This window comes from Crinia signifera, chromosome 2 (assembly GCF_055691185.1).
Source record: "Crinia signifera chromosome 2, ASM5569118v1, whole genome shotgun sequence".
Classification (NCBI taxonomy): Eukaryota; Metazoa; Chordata; class Amphibia; order Anura; family Myobatrachidae; genus Crinia; species Crinia signifera.
Genome location: NC_139218.1, coordinates 327,832,242 through 327,857,134, shown reverse-complemented (window position 1 = coordinate 327,857,134; position 24,893 = coordinate 327,832,242). Strand labels below are relative to the sequence as shown.

The following is a 24,893-nucleotide window of genomic DNA, read 5'->3' as shown; positions in this document are numbered from 1 at the left end:
AAAATGTCTTCATTTACACTCCAATAAATATGACGGTAGTAATGTGGCATGTTACCCATTGATATTATATTCATCTTTTACAATAAAACTGGTAAACTTAGGTAATTCAGAGGGGGTGGATCTGCAGGCTGTACAATCTTGCGCCAATGGAATCCTTCTGTCCAAACTGGGTTGGGGGTTTAAAAAGGGAGGGCACTCCTTACTAGAGGGTTTTTAAAATTGGGAGCCTTATGATATATGAAGACCTGTTTAGAGGGTATAGTATCTTTTAATGCTGGGTCTTTTAAAATAATATTCCAATTCTTTCTTATTATTCCTTCCATTTGTTTATATTCAGAGTTGTAATCCGAGAAGAATGCCCATTCAACATTTGTTTTTCTTTTTGTCTTATCTTTCTCCATTTAATAACGGTTTTCTATACAGCAATGTAACTTCAAGTTATTCAATAACATCTGCCTATATCCTTAAGTTATCCCTTTCTGACAATTAGGATGGTGGTTGCTATTATTGGGACTATAACGGTTTTGAATCTATAGGTTTAGAGTAGAGATGTGCAGATTCTGATATCAAAGCAGGATCTTATTGGCTATCCCAAATCACATGACAGTTGTTGACAGCTGATAGCTAATAAGATCCTGCTTTGAAATCAGAGTAAATCAGAGCCTGCACATATCTAGTTTAGAGAAGCCTTTAGTGTGGATCTTATTTTCTTATATTAATTGTTAAATCTAAAGCATTTATAGTTTCTTTACTAATTTCAAATTTAAGAACTATATTTTTTTCATTATTATATATAATATCGTCAATGAATCTGTACCAAGTCTGCACATGCCACCCACACCGCATCATGCTCCCACCTGGACATGAATAGGTTGGTGTTGGTACCGGGTACCGGGTTTGCATCCGCTATCGCAATTCCTAACGTTTGGAGGTAGTATTCACCCTCAAAGAATAAATACAGGTTGAGTATCCCTTATCCGAAATGCTCGGGACCACAAGCATTTCGGATAAGCGATTTTGACTTTTTTTGTGAATTTTCATTTTTATGCTTTATTTTTATTTTTACATACTTAACTGGTCCCACGGCATCCTTGGCGGCCTTCAGGATTTTCTTCAAAAGTCCCAGGGGTGCATTGCGCGAGTTTTCAGGTGTGCCAGTGATGTCACCGGCGCACCCACGCAATGCACCACTGAAGAAGATCCTGAAGGCCGCGGTGGACATCGGGGGTAAGTATGAAAAAAGAGGCGGGGGAACCAAAATAATCTAAAAATTTCCAAATGAGATCTTTTCAAGTCAAGCGACTTGAGTCCTGTTACATTTTATATAAATAAAACTTAAATTGTGTTTGGGCGCCCATCATTTATTGCAAATTTCTGTTCCTACCCAATGGGCTAACAGAATAAATCTGTCTGGGCACCTTAACTGCAGTGCACCCAATAGTTTGCACATGATACAGCAGTTTTAATCCAGGTACAGTTGGTATGAGAGTTCTCCCTGAGGTTTAATTAGCGTTTTAGAGTATTTTTTATTTTCTTTTTACTTTGCACTCTTCATGAAAATAACACGACAGTGTAAACGGATAGTCAGACCACATTGCTGGAGATATACTGTAGCATGTAGGCTTTTCTTGTGTTTCTATATCTGATCGTTCCTGCATACATGGTTTAGTAATCCCAAGTCCGTATAATTGACTGCTTCTTATGTACAATGAATGTGGAATATCTGTGCAGTGTCATGTTTTTTGCCTTGGTTGTGTTGGTTGTACAGTTTGTACTGATGGTTTTAGTCCTGGCAATGTTTGTTGTCCACAATGTTTGCGTCGGTTTTGTTTGTTCCCCCATTTGCGAGGTACACTGTGTCTTTAAGCAGCTGCGGAGGTTGTTCCATTAAAGAGTGTTTTGAATGAGAGCAAGAGGGAGAGCGAGCGTGTGTGGGTGGCTGTGTGCGCGACTATTGGCAGAACTCTCAGTGTGACAGTGGATGGGAACAGCTGGGCTCTGCCCTGCTTCAGAGCAGCTTGTCAGAGCAATTATCTTGGCAAAGGAAAGGCAGCCACAGTCCATAGCACTCCATTCACAAGGAGAGCAAAAAATAAGGGAGGGGGGGAAATCTGAAGCAGTAAGGGTGAAAAACGGGTTGGGAAGGGAAAAATCCGGCTTCTGAATCGTTGTTGAAACCAATCGGCTCCAGCACCTCACAAAGATGATCTCCTTCATAGGGTGGAATAGCTGATTTTCGTCAGAATCAGAGTCCCTCTTACCCCCACCCAACGGTGAGTGTAACTAATTTGTATGCAGCCATCGTCGGTCCATCCCTTCCTGTTTAGTGTTTTATCCCATTCATAAACTCGGTCAGCAACGATGAGGCTATTTGATGCTTTTCGCTCCCGTTTTCACGATGAATAGGTTCAGAGCTATACCTACGCATCGGGGATATGTTCATTGATTGATGTTGAGAGACGCAGTGCATGGACACTTTAACGCTCCGTTATAGCACAATACTTTATGCTTTTATTTCTGTTCATGCTCATCTCTCATATCTGGTTATTAAGTGAAATGTTTAAGGAAGCTGGAATGTGCATGTACTATCCACCTCTATTACTGCAGCCATTGTAATACATCTACTTGGCTCACCTAATGATAATGACATGGAGCTTATCTATTTGAGAGCATATTCATTCTAGAAAAAACATTGCCGAGTTAGTGCAGAAAGGTCCTGATACAGGTTAATGGATCTATTTATTTTGCCGTTCATTCACCCCTCCATCCATTCATTTATGTGATGACGTCATTGCTGTGCCTTTGGCATTTAGGGGATTCCCATTGTCAGCTGTTCAGCTTTGATGACGGGCTCAGTCCCTTCTAACCTGGTCTTCCTCTTCTACAAACGGCATTTAGTTACACTGCTTCCTGAACCAGATTACCTTTTTCAACGCCCAAAGATATGTTACTGGCTCAGGATCTGTTGAAATCGTGGCCTGCACTCTGCACCGGCATTTACAGCGTTATTTCTGGTCATGAAATCTTTTCCTGATCGCTGGATCTACACTGCAGAACGTAATGTGAGATGCTTGTGTGGTCCTGCTGTATGTCCTGTGCAGTGTGATGGAATTTAAGGCTGTTTGCTATAAAGCACCATGATTAATGCAGGTATTTGTGAGGTATTATTTGTGCAAGATCCTTCAAATAAAATGACCATAAAACCAATAACCAACATTACTTTGAGGTGTATAAATCTGCTATGTTATACAAATAGCTTTTTTTGTTGTTGTTTTGTTCTGTGGACGCATAATTTCTACCATGTATAGAAATTGCCAGATTGCAGGTTCTTTACTTAAAATTCTCTCACCTTATTTGCAGCTTGTTCCTGCCTCAGACAAATGTCTCTTAAAAACTACTGCCATGTGCTGAGTCCTTGTCTAGCTTCTGTTTTATTTTTAATTAGGCAAAAAAAGGCACAGACAACTGCTAACATCCCTCACAGCCCCCCTCCACTCTTCATCCCCCACAGCCACCTGCTTATCAAAAGCACATTCCCAGTGACTCAAACCAGAGGGAATATTTACCTTGTTTTCTGGTTTGTAGCAAAATGCAGGTTTGTGACTAGAAAAGTAGCATAGGCCGCGTGAGGTGATGGCTGTACCGAAAGTCTTCTTCTGACCGTTTATGGTAGAGCAGATCAACGCTGCCTAGATAGACCATGTTATGGAAACCACCCTTGATGGAACCTGTCTAGTTAGACCCTAAAGATAGTTGACAGCGTCTAGATCAACAATAACGCCAGCGTTAGAGCGATGGGACAGTCGTCGACTGTCACGTGGTCGACATGAGTTTTTCACATTTTTTTGTGCTGAAGGTCAGAGATTCCCGTGTACAGTGTTCCCCTCACATGGTTCCCTGCTCTCACCATGCTTCAGGCTCCCTACATTCGGCACACTATTATAATTTCACACTATGTCTACTTGGATAGTAAAGTATGAACCAAGTCAACTTGTGACATGCAGCACCAAAAAAATGTGAATGCCTCATGTCTCCCATATCTCTAACGCTGGCATCTAACTTCCGTTGCTGTCAATCTAGACGTGGTCGACCTATAGGCTTGAAGAGTTCGACTAATGTGGTTGACCATAACGGTAACATCGCAGATCCGTCAACTGGGCATCTATGCTGTTGACATTGTACACCGGTGGCTACCTTTTGCCATATACCCTTACATTAAAATCATAAGGGTTTGTTTTTACTAACTGCCATTGCTATATCCATTTTAAATTGTGCCCAAGACCAACACATGCACAGTCACAATCTTGCAGTAGAAACATTTAATGCTTAGAATTGTTTTTTTTTTTCGTCTTGTTTGTTATCCTCCCTTCCCTCCGGATTTGTCGTGCAGTGAGGGTATCCCCATTGGGAACTCCTCTATTTGCTTAATTCGGGAAGGTCTTGCTTGCTGCCTGCTGTCCCCAGTAATCCTGTCTAAGCACTGCATTACTCAAAGCAGGAATTTAAATGGTACAGTAGCTAGCTCCTAATTAGATAATCTGAGATATTCCAATTGTTCCTAGCCCTGTCTTGAATCCGTGCCACCTGCAGTAAGTCCCATTCCTGATTATATGTACCTTTACCATACCGGATAGAGAAAATGGCAGCGTAAATGGACTCCAGTAACCTACACTTGGACAAACCGTTTTATATTTATACTGCCAGGTAATTTGTTGGGTTGGTCAAGGTGCTCCTGGGTGCATAGGCTCCCGACCTGGTATATTTTTATCCAGCATTTGTAAAACCACGCTGATTGGAGCTTCTGGGGCATTAGTGAGTGATGTGCACTTTGTACATGTTTAGGTACACCAATGGCTCAGGTATACTGCAAACATTGTACACAACAGTATTACATGTGTTGTGTGAAGAAAAATTTGAAAGGTTTCATATTGAATATTTGAAACTAAAATAAAAACCCAAGCTTTTTCAAAGAAATATTAGTGGTCTTTTCTTTATTGTGGTAATGTTTTCTTTAATGGTGGCCCTTTTGTGTAATGGTGGCCCTCTTTTGTGACCACTCCTTTGTTCTAAACCTTAAAGGCCATTTCCTATGTAATCCATAAGAAAAACAGGGCTAACCCGGGTTCAGTGTGAATGAGGTTAACCCAGCAAAATCCCGGGTGCAGTGGAAATGTGTCTAAAAGCGGGGTCCACCACGGGAACAAATTTTTGGGTCCGACTTGGGGCTCTAGTTGAAAAGGGGTATCGCAATCCATTGGGGTTTCTCAAACAGACTGTAATTATTTTCCTGTAAATGACTATTTATTACTATTTATTACTCATGAAAAGCCATGTCTAGGTCGACCATTCAGTAGGTCGACACCCTATGGTTGACACTTACGAGTATTCTACATACTGATGGTCGACAGGGTCTAAAGTTCGACACAAGCTTTAGGTCGACCATGGGATGGTCGACACAAGGTTTTCACTTTTTTTTTTTTTGTCCCAAATATCAACACAGTCGAAGTGGACACTAAAATAAGTGCAGCATGTCCCCTGGCAGCTTCGGGCACACTATATTTTATTTTTCCACCACGCCCAAGTGGATGGTAGGGCATGAAATACCGCCTGTGAGCAAATGCCGGCAAATGACCTTCCCACAGTCGACCTAAAGCTTGTGTCGACCTTTAGACCCTGTACACCATTCATAGGTGTCGACCTAATGAATGTTGACCTAGGGTCCAGATACCATGTGCACACATGACTGAATCCATACAAGCAAAGATGACTGATAGTACCTGGATCCCTGTATGGAATAGAAACAAAGAATGCAGATTTACAAAATTAAAATGATTTAAAAAGAAAAGATGGAGCTGCTCATAGGGTCTTTTAGGATTATTTTGTTCCTACAGTAGCTTGTTTGTATTTTGTGACCAGTGCATGTTTTACTAGTGTCACTAAATATTCTCAGTTCATCCATTAGTCTTCTGTACAGAAAAACATAATTTGTGTCATTAAGCACAATCTGTGCTTCCCTTCGTTTATACCACCTTCTAGAAATAAGCACATTTGTCACATGAAATCTGTGTCTCTTAAGCTTCTATGAAATCTGCTGATGTTTCTGCTGCTTCTTGATTTCTGCCCTCTTAGAATCTGCATTCTCCTCCCCTCTCCAACTAGCTGCATAGCATCTGTCCTGATGTATCTACGTCAGCTGGGATTTCCGTCTGTATGACGCAGGTTGGCAGCGTGAAAGATGGAGAGGGGAGAGACTGGGAGCGGATCGTCGGTATTGGCTGCTGAGGAGATTCTAAGAAAACCAGGACACAAAGACCCATGCATTGACCTTGACGAGCTTCGGAAGTACGACTGTATCTTGACATAATTGCGCGTACAGGATAATTTCCATGTAAGCTATTCAGGGAACCCCCATGGAGGATATCCCCATGTCTTGGTTGCCAAGTGACAGTTTGTGACGTCAATAGCAGTTCCCAGGCTGAAAATAAAAGTGCTGTAACCCATTAACTGCCGATAGGTCTGCAATGCAGTCTTCTGTGGTTTGCAGCTATCCTGACTCCTCGGGCTTGAACAAGTTAGTACAGACAAGGGGGAGGTAGGAATATAGAAATTCAGGTCATCAGTATAATTGGATTGCTTTCAAACTGAATGCAGAAGGGAAGGGCACCTGTGCTTATCTTCACACAGATTATTCTCAATTTTATTTATTTTAATTATGTGGCACTGGTTTTATGTCATGCTGATGTAGTTCTGCATCCTCCTTGGCCATATTCAGGTTATGCCATGGTATGCGTATAATGAATGGCCTTTTTCTATATGGGGTTTATTGTTTTATATAGCTAAATGTATTATATTGCATTTGTACACATTTGATCCCTTTTATGAAATGAAGAGCCTCTATCAGGAAAAAATGGAAAGCAATTTTGTACAACAATGCTTAGAGGGCACAATGCGACCGCTTGGGTCTGGTTGGATTAGAAGGTTTTCCCAGTGATTAGCACTATATGCTCATATTCTGGCTTTCCAAGCACCTAAGGTTGGCAATTGACTAGAGGATTTTTCCAATAATGTATTCCTACATTAGATAAGGGTGATAAGTTGATGATTAGGTTATACCCAGTCATAAGCATTGCATGTTCATTGTGCTGTCCCCTTTTAAGGATAAGCCTTCATGGAGTGTGTAAATAAGACGGGATGCTAAAGAACAGAACATTGCTGCAGTATGTGTTTTTTTTTTTTTTTTTTAAATCTTGTCTGTGTAATTGACAAGTTGTGATGCTTTTTATTTGTTTTATTTAAACATTCCAAAATATATTTACATCTGCATTGATTGAATGAACTCTTTAAAATATTATTATATATTGTGGTATTTAGTAGGTTGAACCAGTGGTCATGAGAGTGCACTGTATTTAGGTACAAGTGACACTGGGATGCCCATTACATGTTGTGCCACACACAGGGATACCCATTACACATTGTGCCACACACCGGGATGCCCATTACACCAGGGCTTGACAACTTTTTTTAAATCTAGGAGCCAGGATGAAAGTGTAGGAGCCAGACAAACAAAGGGTGCCCATACACGGTGCTATGCACACCGTGCGTTTTGATTTGGCTTACATTGCATCTAGTTCAGCGCTCATGCAATGCGCTACAACATTGTGCGTTTTGAGCTAGATGCAATGCGATCTAGTTTAGAAGGTACTGGCTACACATTTTTTTGTAACGTGCCATGTACGGGAGCACACATTGCTTCGCACGGTACAAAACATACCATGTATGGGCACCACAAGAAATATAGCATGCCCTCTTGCAGCTTATTGTCGCCTGTGGCCTTCTGTATCCTAGTGTTCCCCATGCCCTCCTCATATACTAGTGTTGCCCATGTCCTTTTAGGTCACCTGTGCCCTATTGCATTCTACGGTTACCCACACCTATTATGTATCCTAGTGTATTTTTTGAGCAAGTGTAGTACTGTACATGCTCTCTTGCATCATATTATAGCCAATGCCCTGTTGTGTATCCTAGTATCACAAAAGCACTCTTGTAGTTCATGCCCTCCTGTGGACGGACCCCAATCCATTTGTGTCTTATTGTCACTCCTGCCCTAGTGTCACGTGTGCCCTTTTGGATCGTAGTGTTGCGTGTGCATTTTTGCACCTTAGTGTTGCCCTGCGGCCTTTCGCATCCTAGCGTTTTGCTCCCAAGATCTTGTGTAGCAGTGTTGTCCCGAAGGGAGCAAAAGAGAGAAAGAGTGAAGGAAATTTAGAGACAAATAGGGTCTTAAGGCGAAACGGAGAGAGGAGTGAGGAAAACAGTGAGTGAGAGATGGGTGTTCACGGAGGGGGAGACACAAATGGCGACACTGCCGGGAGCTACATCCTCCACACTACAGCAGACTGACACACTCACATACTAGGGGTACACTGACACACACACACACACACACACACACACACACACACGTTCATACCAGGGGCACACAGACACACCCACCCACACATACATGCCAGGGGCACATAGACACACCCACATACATGCCAGGGGTACACACACCCATGCACTCATACATAGCAGGGACACACACACACACACACACACACACACATATATATAATTTATTATACATATACCAGGAGCACACAAATTGACACACAAACATACAGTACATCCATTGTACAGGAAACCGTGGTGGGGTGAATTGACACACACTTTATATAGGACACATGGACCTGGGACGCACACATAACCCATTCCGTCCCTTCCCTCCCACCTCCCGCACAAAGAGTACCTGCACATTACTGTGGGTGTCTCCGAAGGAGAGTTGCTTGTACAGCTGTCATGAGTCAGTAGGACCATGAGCACTGCATGAGATGTGGTAGGCGGCGGGACAACGGGAGATAGTGCCGCGGCGGCCACTGCCGAATACAGATTGCACTGTATTTTAGATGTAAGCTTTATGCAACTGGGCAGCCCTGTGCAGGGCAGTGGGGAGGATCGTTATGGCACAGCAAGCGGCTGCTCTCCTGTGGGTGAGTGGGGAGAAGGAGCCGGTGTGCTTTTAGGGAAGGCAGGACTGGTGCAGGGTAGCCGCAGGTCGCTGGTCTGTTAGGAGGGGGTTGCCAGCAAGTGGCTCCTCTCTGATGGGTGGAGTGCGGAGAAGGAGCTGGTCTGTCAGCAAGCGGCTGCTCTCTGGTGGGTGGAGTGGGGAGAAGGAGCCGCCCTGCTTTTAGGGAAGGCAGGACACCTGCAGGGTAGCCGCGGACCTCTGGTCTCCAGGAAGCAGAATCTGGTCGCCATGGTGACCTGGCCCCCGGCATTTGTCGAGCCCTGCAATTCACATTGTGTCACACACCAGGATGCCCATTGCACGTTGTGCCACACACCGGGATGCCCATTGCACGTTGTGCCACACACCGGGATGCCCATTGCTAGGGTTTCTTGCTCGTTGCCATGGGGGAGTGAAATGCTCGTTGCCGTGGGTGGGGGAGTGAAATGCTCGTTGCCGTGGGTGGGGGAGTGAAATGCTCGTTGCCGTGGGGGAGTGAAATGCTCGTTGCCGTGGGGGAGTGAAATGCTCGTTGCCGTTGCCGTGGGGGAGTGAAATGCTCATTGCCGTAGGGGAGTTGAGTTCTGGTTGAGTCGTGAGTGGTGACAGCCATGCAGAGAGCGCTAGTATATTAGTAATCGAATAAAATACTATTCTATACGTTTGAATAAGATAAAGGGGGATCAATTGGGTTTACAATAATATAGCAATATTTATTAAAGATAAATAAAAAATTGTACATTAAGTACTTTCAAAACATTAGGGGTGATGAAACATATAAAATCGAATCAACAGAATTTTAATGAATTTTAAGAACAGTGGATGGCAGTGGGAAAAAAACATCAATTGAAAATAAATATTGATATACTTAGTGCAGTCCTGCTTGTTCCTATTGTGCTCCCTTAATTATAAGCAATGTTATTACTGGAATTGGTGGGTATCCATATACCTGACAGGGTCCTTGTAAAGGCTTTTTATTCCAAAAGCAAGTGAGAGAACGCCAAAGGAATGGTCCCAAAGATTGAGCAGGTGGTGTTGTCCGGATTTTGCTATAGTCCAGATCAATGTTCCCTCTAATTTTATGAAGGCTGTGTGCGGCAAAAGATTTTGGCTGTGCAACTTTGGAAGGAAATTTAAATTTTTGTGCGTCACTTATATATAACTGGAAAATAATGTTCAGCATTTGTGTTAACTTTACTTCAAAATGATATTAAACATTTAAACATTCAAAACACAGCACACAATGTAGTTAATGGGTGAACACACACATTAATTGAGTCCACAGCTGCAAAAAGGGACCACTGCTGCTTTGTGCGCTCTGTTGTAATGTTTGTGCGCATGCTCGTCGAGTTGTGTGCGCGCGCATAGCTTAGAGGGAACACTGGTCCAGATGTATTCAGAGCAGGTCTGCGGCTGTTTCAAATCTCTCGCCAGCTTGCGAGCCAATCAGAAGCCACCGCTGATGTGCCTGATTGACTGCACGACCACAAGCTCCGATTGGTTCACAAGCCGGTGCAAGATTTGAAATTGTCGCAAACCTGCTCTCAATACACCAGAGCTGCCCACCTCTCTGTGCCTAGCCAGCGGCTGTCCTCCATTACCATGAGTGGCAGTTCACAGTAAGATGTCAGTAAAGGGTTAGGATTGAATAGGATAATTTAATTGGTTTTGCGAAAACATAGGATTAAGGGTTATGATTAGGGAGAGGTTGGGTTAAGGCCAGTCATATTGTGATTACTATAATGCACATAAATATAAATAGCATAAAATTGTTGCGTTGTGTGTCTGATATTTAGATCGGAGTTGAAGAGTCCACGATCTCCTCCAGCCCCCAAGTGTGCTGTCTTGTAGTCATAGCCCAAACTCCGCCAGGGGAGAGCATGCATTAAACCTTTTGCAGTTTTGTGGTATACCCTTCACACCACAAATAACCTGGGTCTATCCTGAGTTTTTGACCGGGTCAGCATACGGTGTAAAAGGGCCATGTCTAATATCCTAAGTCCAGCAACCTGGCAGACTGCCCCGGGATAAAAGCAGCGTTATTCCCAGGTCAGACCTGGGTCCTGTTCACTTCTATGGAGGAGACAGCAGCATCACCCCAGTGCTGCCTCCTCCCCCATCTAACACCCCACCGCTAACCATTACACCATCTGTACTGGTATAGGGTAAGAGGAGAAGGTAGTCAATTTGGAGGATTAGAAAAGTGTAAATACTGATGGAGCCGCCATCTGGGATGCGCAAGCATCCGGGAGAATGGCAGAGCGGCAGAAGCGGTGAGACGGGCGTAGGGCTCCGACAGAACAGTGAGCGTATCATGCCCCCTTCTGTTGGAGGGCAATGGCTGGTGGGGGCGGCGATTGGCTATAGAATAGCCAGGAGCAGCTCAAATGAGAGCTACTCCATCTGTACGTCATCTGCATTTGTGGGATCAAATGAAGAGAAGGTGCCAGAGTGTTCAGCTGGGAATTAAGCAGATCACTGACTGAGGAAGGGCATACCATTTGATCTATTATCTTAGTCTTGCCCTTGAAGTAGGAAACAAGATTTTGTAGATGGTTAGTGGATATTGGGTGAGGGAGGGTTACGAAGTGATTTAAATATGATTTTAGATGGGGAGGAGTTTTGTTGTCACACATACAGTACCTCCACTACTTTTATGTAGCTGCTGCTCAGTGACCCAAACGTCTCTGAGCACAATTGTATTTTAGGAAATGATATACAAAATCTGGTTTCTATAGGCAACAATTCCTGTCAGTTTTATAAAGTTTAGCAAATCTACCCTTTTGCAACTTAATTTTATAGAATGTAGAAAGCTAATTGGTGGATCTTGGTAACTTTTGTACTTGTCATTTTTGGAAGGTAAGGAACCGCTCACCCATTGTTATAAAAGCCGACTGCTCCACTTGGCCACAGGGAGATGATCTTATACCAGCATGGAGGGAAGTCAGGCTGCCCTATTTCAGATTTGTTGCCACATATACGTGTAATTGATAGGGTTTTTTTTAGACTGTAGCCTGGGGCCCAGTTCTGCAAATTACATTTACCTAACTATGCTGGGAGCAAGTTATGTACCTTAAATTCCAGTGAACCATATTGTTAATTGCAAGGACCATATAATTTCTTCAGCACTGTACAGGGAAAAAACAAAAACAGCAACTGACATTGGTACAGTAAGTTTAAGCAGACCTAGCAGTGGTGGTCGGTGTGCTATGGGGCTCCGACAGTCGGGATCCCAACAGTCATTAGCCTGACGCCGGGATCCCGACTGCCCGCACTCAGACAGCATGGCGAGTGCAAAAAAGCCCCTTGCGGGCTCGCTGCGCTCACCACGCTGCGGGCACGTATTGTATTCTCCCTCTATGGGGGCGGTGGACCCCCACGAGGGAAAATAGCGGGTGACAGTCGGGCCTCCGGCTGTCAGCTTTTGACAGTCGGGATCCCGACGTCGGGTAAATGACTGTCGGGATCCCGACTGTCGGAAACGCGTCCGGCACCCATGGTGGTATATGGTCATTTGGTCAGTACACCAAAGGTTGACATCCATTGGGTCGATGACTTAAGACAACAAGCAATAGGTCAACAGTCAGAAGGGCTACATGGTTTTTTCATCTTTTTTTTTTTTTTTTTTGAGACTTATGCCAAGAGGTGGTATTTCATGTCCTATTATCCACTAGGGTGTGGAGGGAGAAAAGAATAGTGTGCCAAATGTAGCGATGCACCATACATGAAGCATAGCAAGGGAAAGCTGTCCATGACCGACTATCGACATTCGGGACAAGAAAAACGGGAAAACCCATGTTGACCTTTTGACTGTCAATCCATCCATTGTCGACTGTGGCATTTCAACTTATTTCCCAATGGAGCAATTCAGTTGTTTTTGGGTGGACAGTAATTTGGTGCGCTGCTTGTGTCAAAATATACCTGGTTTAGCCATGTAAAGCGGTTTAACAGACTTGCTCCCATCTACAGAACAATTGATTATCAATATTCAGGTTAAACGCGACCAAACTAATGTGCATGCTGCAAAAATATTAATGTGAGCTCTCAAAAGGGTGACGCTTTTTTTTTTTTTCGGACTGCAGCTCGCCAACCCTAGGGGGTGCGAGCTGCAATGCTGGGGCCTGCAGCCAGACACGCTGAACGGGACTACATTGGAGTAGCTCTGTTGGGCGCTCTACATTTCGATTATGGGCTTTTTGTTCGTTTCTAATAATGAGAACAGATCTCATTTAGCAAAGTAAAATAGCAATATTACTTAACAATGTATGCAAGGACACAACAAAGAGGAGTTAAAAATTACCATCGAACCCAGTAAAGAAATGATGTAAGGAAGCTGTAAAACATGTGCTGAAATATTGGGGTGTAAAAAGAACATCTACTGTATATGAATTGAACATTCACCCTCGGCTGTGGGTGTATTAGTTGTATTAATGTGGTTTTTTTCCTGATATTTGGTGGTTACATTTATCTGAATTTTAAATACGTCGGAGAAGAATAGAGTAAAATATTTTTTATTTTATTTTGACAGGAATTGTTACTTAGCGCCTACAGTATGTGTTTCGGGCCATAAATAGATTATTTTGGGTCACTTGACATTGCTGCATTCTCCATTTTTGGTAGTGGCTACATGTCAAGTTTTCCCTCGCACCTCTATGGAATACAAGGGAACCCATTTGCGGTGACCATGATGATCAATTCAAAACAATGTAGATGATGATTTACTCTTGAACAGAATACCCCCTCCCTCATTATTTGAAAACAAAAGTTCTGTATTACTTTTCAAAGCATTTGAGGTTGTCCCACATCTTAGGCAATGCCAGCGAGGAAATGGAGACAAGATGTTCCGTGTCCTGTGTATTTCGAATGTTTTCAGTCACCGCCTGCACCACAGTACCTAACACCATAGTCTGTTGCAGTGTTAAAGGATGTGGTGGACATATTTCTTTATGTATAAAATCTACAGTTATCTAAATCATTCAGTTTCAAAATGCACAATGTTATGTATAGGAAATATTGTGATAATATCCTCACATAAATGCAATTGTGAATGATTATTTTGTACAGATTATAATATATATAATGTGAGCTCTCTGTAAGTATCACATCTTGGCTGGCTGCTCTTAGTGATAGACTTGGTTGCCACGGAGCTCAAATTCAGATTGGCTAGCTCAGTCTTCCAGTAGGATTAAGGATCTTTGCATCATCATCATCACTTTAACCTTGCAGCGTTGCATTTCCGTGATTTTTTTTCTCTGCAATTTGTTCTGAAAAAAAAAAAAAAATAAAGGCGAACCAACTGAGCATTGCATTTGAGTTTTAAGTGGATCTGCTTTTTCTATTCTATTACCTTTCACTGTTGGATTTGTCATATGCATTTGTTTAGTTTTCAAATACACAGCGTAGCAGAAAGATGTGTACATATCTATACTCTGTTATATGGAATCCAAGGCCTGAATCTAATTTGGGAATAAAATAAAGCCCCATACACACTAAACGTTACTTTAAACAATATTGCTCATTTCAGGACATCATTACCGAGACAGCATGACCCTCCTGTCGTACTTTGCTGCCGCCAGCATCGGCAAGTGTGAACACACTTGCCAATGGCATCCCTGCCGGGTCCCCATCTCCTCCGATCTAACTGGGTACACACATTGGTGGTTTTTAAGTTTTGATTGCTCCCAAATCGATGTTTGGTGTCTGACACCACAAAGGTGTCTTAGGTCTGCGAGCGTTTCAAAAATATTTTGATGGTCGGCGACGATTGAACGATTTTGTTCCTGCACGCAAGGCTGCTAATGGATGTATATGCAAAGCATCCATTTGCATGCGTGCGGGGCTATTCGTTGTGCGAGGGGGGCATCAGCCCGTAGTGCGGGCGCCGTTTGAATGACGCGCAAAGCTGCGAATTTTGCAGCTTTTCAAGTCAACCAGAATAACCCCAGTTTAAGAAAGAGCAAGCATTGTTAAATCTGCATGCTAGAGGTGCAAATACACATATATTTGTATGCAGGCAGAACACTAGATGCTTTTGTATGTAGCTCACAAATGCTGGGAAACCTTTATTTTGTTGCAATTTGGATTTGAAGATACACCTCTCATTTCTAAAGCTGGCCATACATTTACAGATCGATTGTCAGATTGGGCTGGTTGGAACAAAAACATGGTAATGGATTAGAGCAAATGACAGTTGAACATTTGCTTTGAAATGCTGGAAAACTGCCAAAAACTTGTCATTCAGATATTACCTGGATTTTGTTCCAACCAGCCCAATCGGACAATCGATCTGTAGATGTATGGCCAGCTTAAATCTGTCTGCATGTTTAAAATGTGTCTTCCCTGTAGTGCTACATAGTTTTACCAAGGTTCACAGTTCTTAGCTCTTTATTCCCCAAGTAGCATATACAATATTTCCTGTTGTGCATTCATTTGATTAAATGCTAGTTCCTGCAGATTACGGTCTTAGTTTAGGTGTTGAGGGACAATTTAGATTTTTCTGTAACAAGCTTAATAAATAAATATATATATATATATATATATATATATATATATATATATATATATATATATATATATATATATATATATATATATATATATATATATATATATATATATATATATAAATTATAATGTGTATGTATGTAATGTTGAGTACCAGAAGCATTTTGGATAATGGATTATTCCATATTTTGGAATATTTTTGTATTTCACTGATGTATCTTGCATTTATGTTGTATAAGCACATCAAACACATGAAATAGACACAAATGTTTCACTTGTGCATTAAACAAGGTTTTAAAGCATGAAACAAAGTTTGTGTCCTATCTCAGACACTGAATTTGAATGCCAAGCAATAATTTTCTTGCACAAATTTAGTGCCAGTTACATATCATTAGGGTGGCCAATATCGGGATCGGCGGGATCCCGGGATTTGGCCCCAAAATTGCCGGGATTTGAATCCCGGGATTGGAGCTTCCAATCCCGGGATTTCGGGATTAGATTAGTCTAATGCTGGGCAGCGTCTGAGCACTCGCTCAGACGCTACCCGGCTGCTTCGTTCTGTCCCTGATGCACAGCTCAGACGCGCAGCGTGATGTGGTCAGAGGTCACGCTGCGCGTCACACTGTGCAGCCAGAACAGGCCCCCGCACCGCCGCTCCCTACTACCGGAGGCTCTTCGCCGCTGTGACCAGAGACTACCTGCCGCTGTGACTGTGTGTGGCCGGGAGAGGTCGGGCAGCGAGCGAGTTGTGACACCGGAGGTGTAGCGCTGCAGCCTGCGCAGCGTGACCCATGGGTCACGCTGCGCAGGCCGCAGTACTAAACCCGCTCGCCGCCCGACTTCTCCCGGCTGCACAGTCCAGTGACATACCGGCGCGTCACACCAGCAGCCTGCTTCCATTCTGCTGCCGCCTGCCCCTCTCAAAAGTAAGGCAATGTGGGAGAGAGGGGGGTGGTTTATTTTATGCCCTGTGATTTTCCTCCCCAAAAATGGCGTGTGGATGCGCCTATAGTGCTTGTCTGCACCTAGCTCCCAAGTAGGGATACCAATCCCGGGATCCCGGGAATCCCGGGATTGAGCATTTTTCAATCCCGATTCCCGGGATTGAAAAAATGCTCCGGGATTGGCATCCCTACATATCATGTCCCCAGTAGTGCCAGTTACATATCATTTCCCCGGTAGTGCCAGTTACAGATCATTTTCCCGGTAGTGCCCGTTACAGATCATTTTCCCGGTAGTGCCCGTTACAGATCATTTTCCCGGTAGTGCCCGTTACAGATCATTTTCCCGGTAGTGCCCGTTACAGATCATTTCCCCGGTAGTGCCCGTTACAGATCATTTCCCCGGTAGTGCCCGTTACAGATCATTTCCCCGGCAGTGCCCGTTACAGATCATTTCCCCGGCAGTGCCCGTTACAGATCATTTCCCCGGTAGTGCCAGTTACAGATCATTTCCCCGGTAGTGCCAGTTACAGATCATTTCCCCGGCAGTGCCCGTTACAGATCATTTCCCCGGCAGTGCCCGTTACAGATCATTTCCCCGGCAGTGCCCGTTACAGATCATTTCCCCGGCAGTGCCCGTTACAGATCATTTCCCCGGCAGTGCCCGTTACAGATCATTTCCCCGGCAGTGCCCGTTACAGATCATTTCCCCGGTAGTGCCAGTTACAGATCATTTCCCCGGTAGTGCCCGTTACAGATCATTTCCCCGGTAGTGCCCGTTACAGATCATTTCCCTGGTAGTGCCCGTTACAGATCATTTCCCCGGCAGTGCCCGTTACAGATCATTTCCCCGGCAGTGCCCGTTACAGATCATTTTCCCGGCAGTGCCCGTTACAGATCATTTCCCCGGCAGTGCCCGTTACAGATCATTTCCCCGGCAGTGCCCGTTACAGATCATTTCCCCGGCAGTGCCCGTTACAGATCATTTCCCCGGCAGTGCCCGTTACAGATCATTTCCCCGGCAGTGCCCGTTACAGATCATTTCCCCGGCAGTGCCCGTTACAGATCATTTCCCCGGCAGTGCCCGTTACAGATCATTTCCCCGGCAGTGCCCGTTACAGATCATTTCCCCGGCAGTGCCCGTTACAGATCATTTCCCCGGCAGTGCCCGTTACAGATCATTTCCCCGGCAGTGCCCGTTACAGATCATTTCCCCGGCAGTGCCCGTTACAGATCATTTCCCCGGCAGTGCCCGTTACAGATCATTTCCCCGGCAGTGCCCGTTACAGATCATTTCCCCGGCAGTGCCCGTTACAGATCATTTCCCCGGCAGTGCCCGTTACAGATCATTTCCCCGGCAGTGCCCGTTACAGATCATTTCCCCGGCAGTGCCCGTTACAGATCATTTCCCCGGCAGTGCCCGTTACAGATCATGTCCCCGGCAGTGCCCGTTACAGATCATGTCCCCGGCAGTGCCCGTTACAGATCATGTCCCCGGCAGTGCCCGTTACAGATCATGTCCCCGGCAGTGCCCGTTACAGATCATGTCCCCGGCAGTGCCCGTTACAGATGTTCCCGGTAGGTTTTTAGTGAAAAATAAAAAGTACATTTTGGAGACTATGGTTTTCGAAATAATTTGGATAACGGATATTTGGATACTCAACCTGTATAATCATTCAAGAAATATTTTGTCCTTTTTATCATTTGGTTATATTCCATTTCTGTTGACCATTTTAGTTCAGCATATACCCCTATTACTCAGTGTGGCATATAGTGGAGTTCAGTTGCTAATGAAGGAGGTGAAATGCTGTTGCCACATGGCAGCCCGATTCCCACCCCTGTCACTCAAACGCGCTATGGAGTAGCAAACACTTTTCAGTGAGATCCAACCACATAAAGTGCTTTGTGTGTCGGACTAATTTGCGATGATGGCATTTTTTGGCGAGGTAAAGCAATCCTTACCGTCCAACCTGCAAAAATCCTTGCTGCATTTTGTGGTGGGCCCCCGCCGTTTTGATGGCCGCACTTGCTATTTCCACCTTCCTGAAGCCTAAACCAAACCCTAACCTTTTTACCCAGCCCCTCCCCTATAACCTTACCCAAGCTCCCTCTGGTCTTCTAGCTGCGAGTAACGATACCGGCGTCATTTCGCCTGGTGACTTCCCGAATGCTGGGATGTGAACTATATTCCAATAAAACTACTAATAAAAAACAGGGTCCACTAAGAAGATAGTGGGAATTAATCTGCTGGACTGTCCTAATATCTGCTGTACATGGGAAATGGTTTAGGTTAGCTGTGCAGTGTATCAAACCATTGGGTAGATCTATATGTATTACTTTTACACATCTTGTATCCTATGCAGGAAGCTGTTCTAATACACAGCAGAAAGTGGAATGTAATTGGGGTACCTTTTATGTCCTTTAATATACAGTAGAATGAATGGACAAAAATGTAAGCCACTTCTAGTTAAATCAGCCATCTTGCCTAAAATGCTAGTTTAATAATATTCCTCCTCCTCCTGATGTGTGTCATTGTTGTTCCTGCATGTCTAGGGTGCCTGCTATGATAAATGCTGGCTGATGAAAGATCAACACTGTGCATTAGAGTGGGCTTATTGTATCTCTGGGTATCCGGCTGTGTGTGTTTTTGCCTTAATACTGTATATAAATACAGTGTATACATATATCTCTTTATACTCCTTAGTTTGAACACCGTTCTCGAACCTGCACCTAACCCTTCTTTCTCTCCTTATTCCTCTGTTTTTGCTCTTGCACGCTGTTGTCAAAGACTATCATGTCTTCCTCCTCCTCCTCAGCCCTCCCACGCTGTCCTGGGGGACGGAGGCTGATTCATTCATACAGATAAAAAGACTTGCCTTTTAGAAAAAACCTTAATGAAAGAATCTAGAACAGGGCAGAGGGATGCAGTGGAAAATGACCGGATTGATGATCTTTGTGGTGTGTTGGGCTATGATTGTGACGCCGGAATCTCCTTAGTGATGATGTGCATGGCTGCTTATGGCAGTGTACAAGTGAATGCCGTTTCCATGGTTCATTTCCAGAAAGCTTATTGAGAAAGTAACCTGTAGTAGCTGTTAAGATATACTGCATTGCTATGTAAGTGTGTTTTTAGCCTAGCTACAATTAATATCAAGCATCATTTTGTGGATTTCTGGTCAGATGCTGTGTATCTGGCATAGTGCTAGTCTTGTTATGGGTGCGAACGCTTCACATGACATTATCAGGGCTCATCAGTACTGAAGGCAGCTGCGGTTGGCAATACTTAATTCCCTACCACATGCACACAGACATTGTAGGGTTAATACTGTTCATTTTAGAACTTGCCGTATTAGAAAACCCATGCAGTTCCTCTTCCCTGTCTGAGGTGTCGCTGTCTGTTGTAGTGATTCGGGCACAGTGTGGTCTGTATATCAGCACTTATATGCAAACCAGACCGGTGATAGAAACACCACAGCAGACAGCGACAGCCCAGGCAGGGAAGAGGAACTACATGGGTTTTCATAGATAGCGGGTGCTAGAATGAACACTATTAATTTGTTGGGAGCCAATTAGCCTACCAGTATATTTTTGTATTGCGGTAGGAAACCGGAGTACCTGGCGTAAACCCACGCACGTACGGGGAGAATATACAAACTGTACAATTAGGGTCATGGTGGGAATCGAATCTATGATCTCAGTGCTGTGTGGCAGTAATGCTAACCATTAGGCCATCCGTGGGGGGCGTGGCTTGGCTGGACATGGAGTAGGCAGCGGTTTTCCAAGCGCCTTCTCAATATCCTGAAAAACATCCTGTACTGCTGCCTCTGAGGACTCTGACCCCTATTTAAGACGCGGACTATCTTGTGTGCAGTCATACTGTACCTCTCCACTGGGGCAGTTTCTAGAATTCCTGGCAGTTGACTTGCGGTCACTTGCGGCTGCGGCCTATTCCAGTGCCGGGATTTGGAAACCGCTGGTTCCCTGCTGCTCAGCTGCTGCTCCGCCTTTTTGTTCCTCTCCTGGGTGCTGCAGTGGGTTGAGGTGACGAGCGTCGGTGGCTCCCCGATGTGCTGAGTGGTGGAGCGGGAAGCGGTCTCCTCTGGGACATGCTGCCGCGCTCCGCGTGGAGGGTGCCGGCGCCATCTTGCCTGCAGGCTCCCTGGGTTGTGTCACTAGCGGCTGTAGAGCTGCAGCCAGTGATAAATGAATATTCTCCTATTCTGATTTGGCACTCCGGTCTTCCCTCCATTCTCCTGCTGGTCATTGCCGCGGTTATATGGTGCCTACTGTTGTGATCCTGGAAATCGATACTGGATGCAGACGCCATTTTCTCTAACTAGAGGTATATTCAATGCGCTGGTGGCTGAAGTTTGGCGCATTTAGTTAGGATATCTGACCCTCTTTGTTACCTAAACTTTTGGACTGATAGCGTGTCCTATCTGGCTACTGGCCCCTTAGCCAGTGCTAGCCACTGCCATATTGCTTTGAGACTATTCCTATTACTAACAGTTTGCTTTTCTGATCCTCCTGTTTATGACCATGGAAGCTTCTGTCCACCATATACTGGGTGCGATATATGTCTCTTCTACTAGACATCTCCTTCGGCTGGATGAGATACAGGTGGATGTCCCATCCTCTCCTTGTGCCCCTGAGAAACTTGATGCAGTCTACCAAGATGACATTTGTGCCTATGGGCCTTGTGCCGTCTTCTGCTAGTATACCAGTCTCTGCTTTGGACATACCTGTAAGTCTATGGAATCCTGTACAAAGATGAAGATATTTGCTACACTACACCTGCAACCTTTGACCGTAACATGGCCTTCCCTCAAAATCCTGTTTTGTTACTTATGCTTGCTATGAGCTCCTCGAACAGGATCATTCCTACTCTCATATCCACATGTGCATATTACAGTTGTTCTCCTGGTTGCCCTCCTGCACTTGGAGATGGGTTTATTATGCTTGCCATACTTCTCCAGGGGACCGGATTAATGTCTCACATTGTATTTTAATTTGGGATGTTGTCTGCCTTTGACCTCTTATTATCTTTCTTAGTATTGATGCTCTATATCCTGGTGAAGCTGTCTATACCTTTTTATTATTTTTCTATGTTTAAAACTTGTTTTGATACTATGGTTTGATACCCCTGCGAGGGGACGCGGAATATATGTGAAGTCATCCGTGTCCCCTCGCGGGGCTTGCTGTGCTCGCCACGCTTGGGGCTCGGTGGCTCACTGCGCTCGCAACACTATATAAAATCAACTCCACGCCGACGTGGATAGTGGGGGTATGAAAAGGTCGGAGGACGCATACCGCCGCCCCTCGCGGGCTCGCTGCGCTCGCCACGCTTCGGGTTGGTGTTGATAGTGGGGTGGCATTTGATTTTGGGCTTATTCTACTATATTTTATTTATTTAGTTATTTTTTTGATAAGATAGGTATATATACTTACTATTCTAGTTCTATGTGGTTATTGCGGTGGCCCTGGAATATTCTATGTGCACTTTCTACCGAATGTCAATACGATGTGTAAGACCTAGGGGCTGGCCTAGTAACCAGTGAGGAGACTTCTAGCGAATAGCCAGCTGGTAACATAGGCAAGGTGTTCAAACAGCAGATACACAGGAGCCACCGGTTGTGGGAGCACTATTTCACGCGGGCTTCTGAGGACATATATGCGATAATATTTTTAAATAAAATATAATTTTTTTTTTTTATTAGTAACGACATACTGTGGTGCATATATACTAATGTGTGCAATTTATAGATGGTTATTGCGAGAGACTAAGGTAGCTAATATAGTGTATATGATGATAATGTCTGTTGAAGAAAAATTATAGACAGCATAAGATAAGCACTACTTGAAATACATTTTTATCATGTTTTGATAGTAGAGGTATAATACGGATTTGACTGTATAATGAAGTAACTAATATTGCCTCAAAATTTTTTGTTAGGTGTAGAGTCTAATAAAAGTGATGTATTAAATAATCCTATCCTACAAATAGTATACAAAAGAGTGCGCCCAAAAAGGCACATTTGTCTTTTTGTTTGCCCTTTGCAAACAAAACCCTTCCTGATGTGTAAGACCTGCCTATATATGTTTATAGAATCACATTTATGCTACATCTGCTTTTAAATGTTACTCTTTACGGATCACTGCTATAGCTATACTTATACATGTTTGGGGTGTTGTGTGTGTGTGTGTGTGTGTGTGTGTGTGTATGTATATATTTTGTTGCAAAAAATTTCAATACAAATTATTGAATAAAAAAAAAAAACATTAAACCATCTGTATTGCCCCAAAATACTTACCTACCTTACCTTACCAAAATACCCTATACTTCACCAATTTATAGGCGTTTTCTTTTCTCCGGTGTAGCAGATTTTACCTACAAAAAATATTTGATCTTATAAATATTTTTTCTACTACATCCAGCAGGGGACATTGCAGTTATCTACCTTGGGGATATAGATGTGGTTTGGAGGAGTGTGGCAGGCTCCTCCCCATCCAGACCCCAGTCTTCGAAAAATGTGCCCGGAGGAGTCTGATCACTGGACTTTGGTCTCTACAGACTGAAGTGTTTATTTCATTTTACAGCAGAATTTTGGGTACTTATGTATTATCTGGGCTCCCATGTTAAATGCACCCCATTTTTTCATACCCCTACTATCCAACTACGCATGGAGTTGATTTTATATAGTGTGGCGAGCGCAGCGAGCCACCGTGCCCGAAGCGTGGCGAGCGGAAGCGGTCTCATAAGAAAAACGGGAGCCCAGATATTTCATAAGTACCGAATTTTTTTATGTCTGCCCTGGAAGCCCTGGAGAGAGCCAGGTCGCCACTGTTTGCAGTGCGCCTCCTGGTCTCAGCCACTGGGTCCTCTGCTCCGGGAGCCTGCATCAGCTGCCGCAGTTTGCATTACAAGTCCACGGCATACTGCTGCATCTCCAGGGACGACTGGTTGCACACTGACCGGGGATGGGAGATGCATAGTGCCGGGGCATCGCGTCTGATTGTGCTCTGTATAGAGGGCGCTATCTTCCCACACTGCTGTCAGTCTGCGGCAGTTCCCGGTTCTCCAGGGTCACTGCGCAGGATGGTGCTTTTTCTCTCAGAAGACACATGGGTACTGTAAGTCTTGGCTGGGAAAGTTATAGGATTGTGGGGATGAATTCAGGGTTTTTGGTTTCTCTCCCGCTTTTCAGACCCTGGTCTGTGTATTTAATCCTGTGTGTGTGTGTGTGTGTGTGTGTGTGTGTGTGTGTGTGTGTGTGTGCGCGCGCACACACAGCATGACTGTGAAGAAGGGTGCTTCTGGGTTGAAATATTGCCTGTGGCTGAGTACATTCAGGACCCTGCAGGATATCTAGTGGAAGCTGCCACAGACAGCTTCTCCCGGGGCTTGAATTTCACCCTCAGCTGTTTTGGCTAGACGCTCCTTGTGGCTGCGTTCCTGGCAGGTGGAGGCTGAGATTAAAAAAAAAAAAAACGGTTGATGCCCTTCCCTTTTACAGAGGACATATTGTTTGGGACTGAACGAAGTAAACTGATTTGCCAGGCTACAGGAGGTAAATTTTATTTTCTGCCTTCCTCTGCGCCGTTCTCTAAAGGATCCTATGTGTGGGACTAGCCTTTCTGGGCTCTTCAGGTTCCATAGGGAATACCAGAGGTTCCCTTTCTGCCTTTCGAGGCCGGCGTGATATAGGGCAGCCACGGACGCATCTGCAACACTTGTTGTCAGGAGCCCAAAGCCTTCCGAAAAGCCTGTGGCATGATGGATGGGCTCTTGGACCACTTGGGGGATTCCCAGGTGGGAGCACGGCTTCTAGCTTTTTCGGATGCATGACTGGAAGGTTTGCAAGGATTCGTGGGTTATGCAGGTCGTATCTCTGGGATACCGGCTGGAACTCTCGTTTGGAAGCTGGTTTAGAGCCATTAGAGTTCCTGATGTCCTTGGATATCAGGAATGCTTATATCCACATGCCAATCTGGAAACCGCACCATCAGTTTCTCTAATTTGTCATTCCAGATTCCATTTCAGTTTCGGGTGCTCCCATTCGGGCTATCCTTAAAGTTCCATACCTGGACAACCTTCTTCTTAAAGCGTCCTCCAAGGAGAGGTGAACTTCATATGCATTCTGGACATATCCGTTCCTCATCCAACATGGGTGCATTGTGAATTTTTAAGAGTCGTAACTGCAGCCCTCGTAGAGGCTCCTTTTCTTGAGGTTGCTGTTTGACACGGTGCAACAGCGTATTTACCTTCCCATGGACAAGATCTTGTTTCTCCCGGCTTTGGTCATACAGGTTCTGGGTGCGTCGTAGGTGTCAGTTCATCTATGCATCAGACTCCTGGGGAAGATGGTGGGCAACTTCGAGGCTCTTCAGTATAGACAGGTTAT

At 44.4% G+C, this 24,893-nt stretch overlaps 1 protein-coding gene across 8 annotated transcripts in view; it reads left to right on the top strand.

Moving 5' to 3' along the window:
- R3HDM2 (R3H domain containing 2) overlaps positions 1–24,893 on the top strand; it is a 132,868-nt gene that overhangs the window by 61,832 nt on the left and 46,143 nt on the right. The window contains exon 1 of one of the 8 annotated variants that reach the window (XM_083169354.1): positions 1,976–2,273. The exons of the other annotated variants lie outside the window; for them this stretch is intronic. The gene's annotated coding sequence lies outside the window, so the exon portion shown is untranslated. Of the gene's footprint in view, positions 1–1,975; positions 2,274–24,893 lie in introns of those variants that run through there. 8 annotated transcript variants of the gene reach the window in all.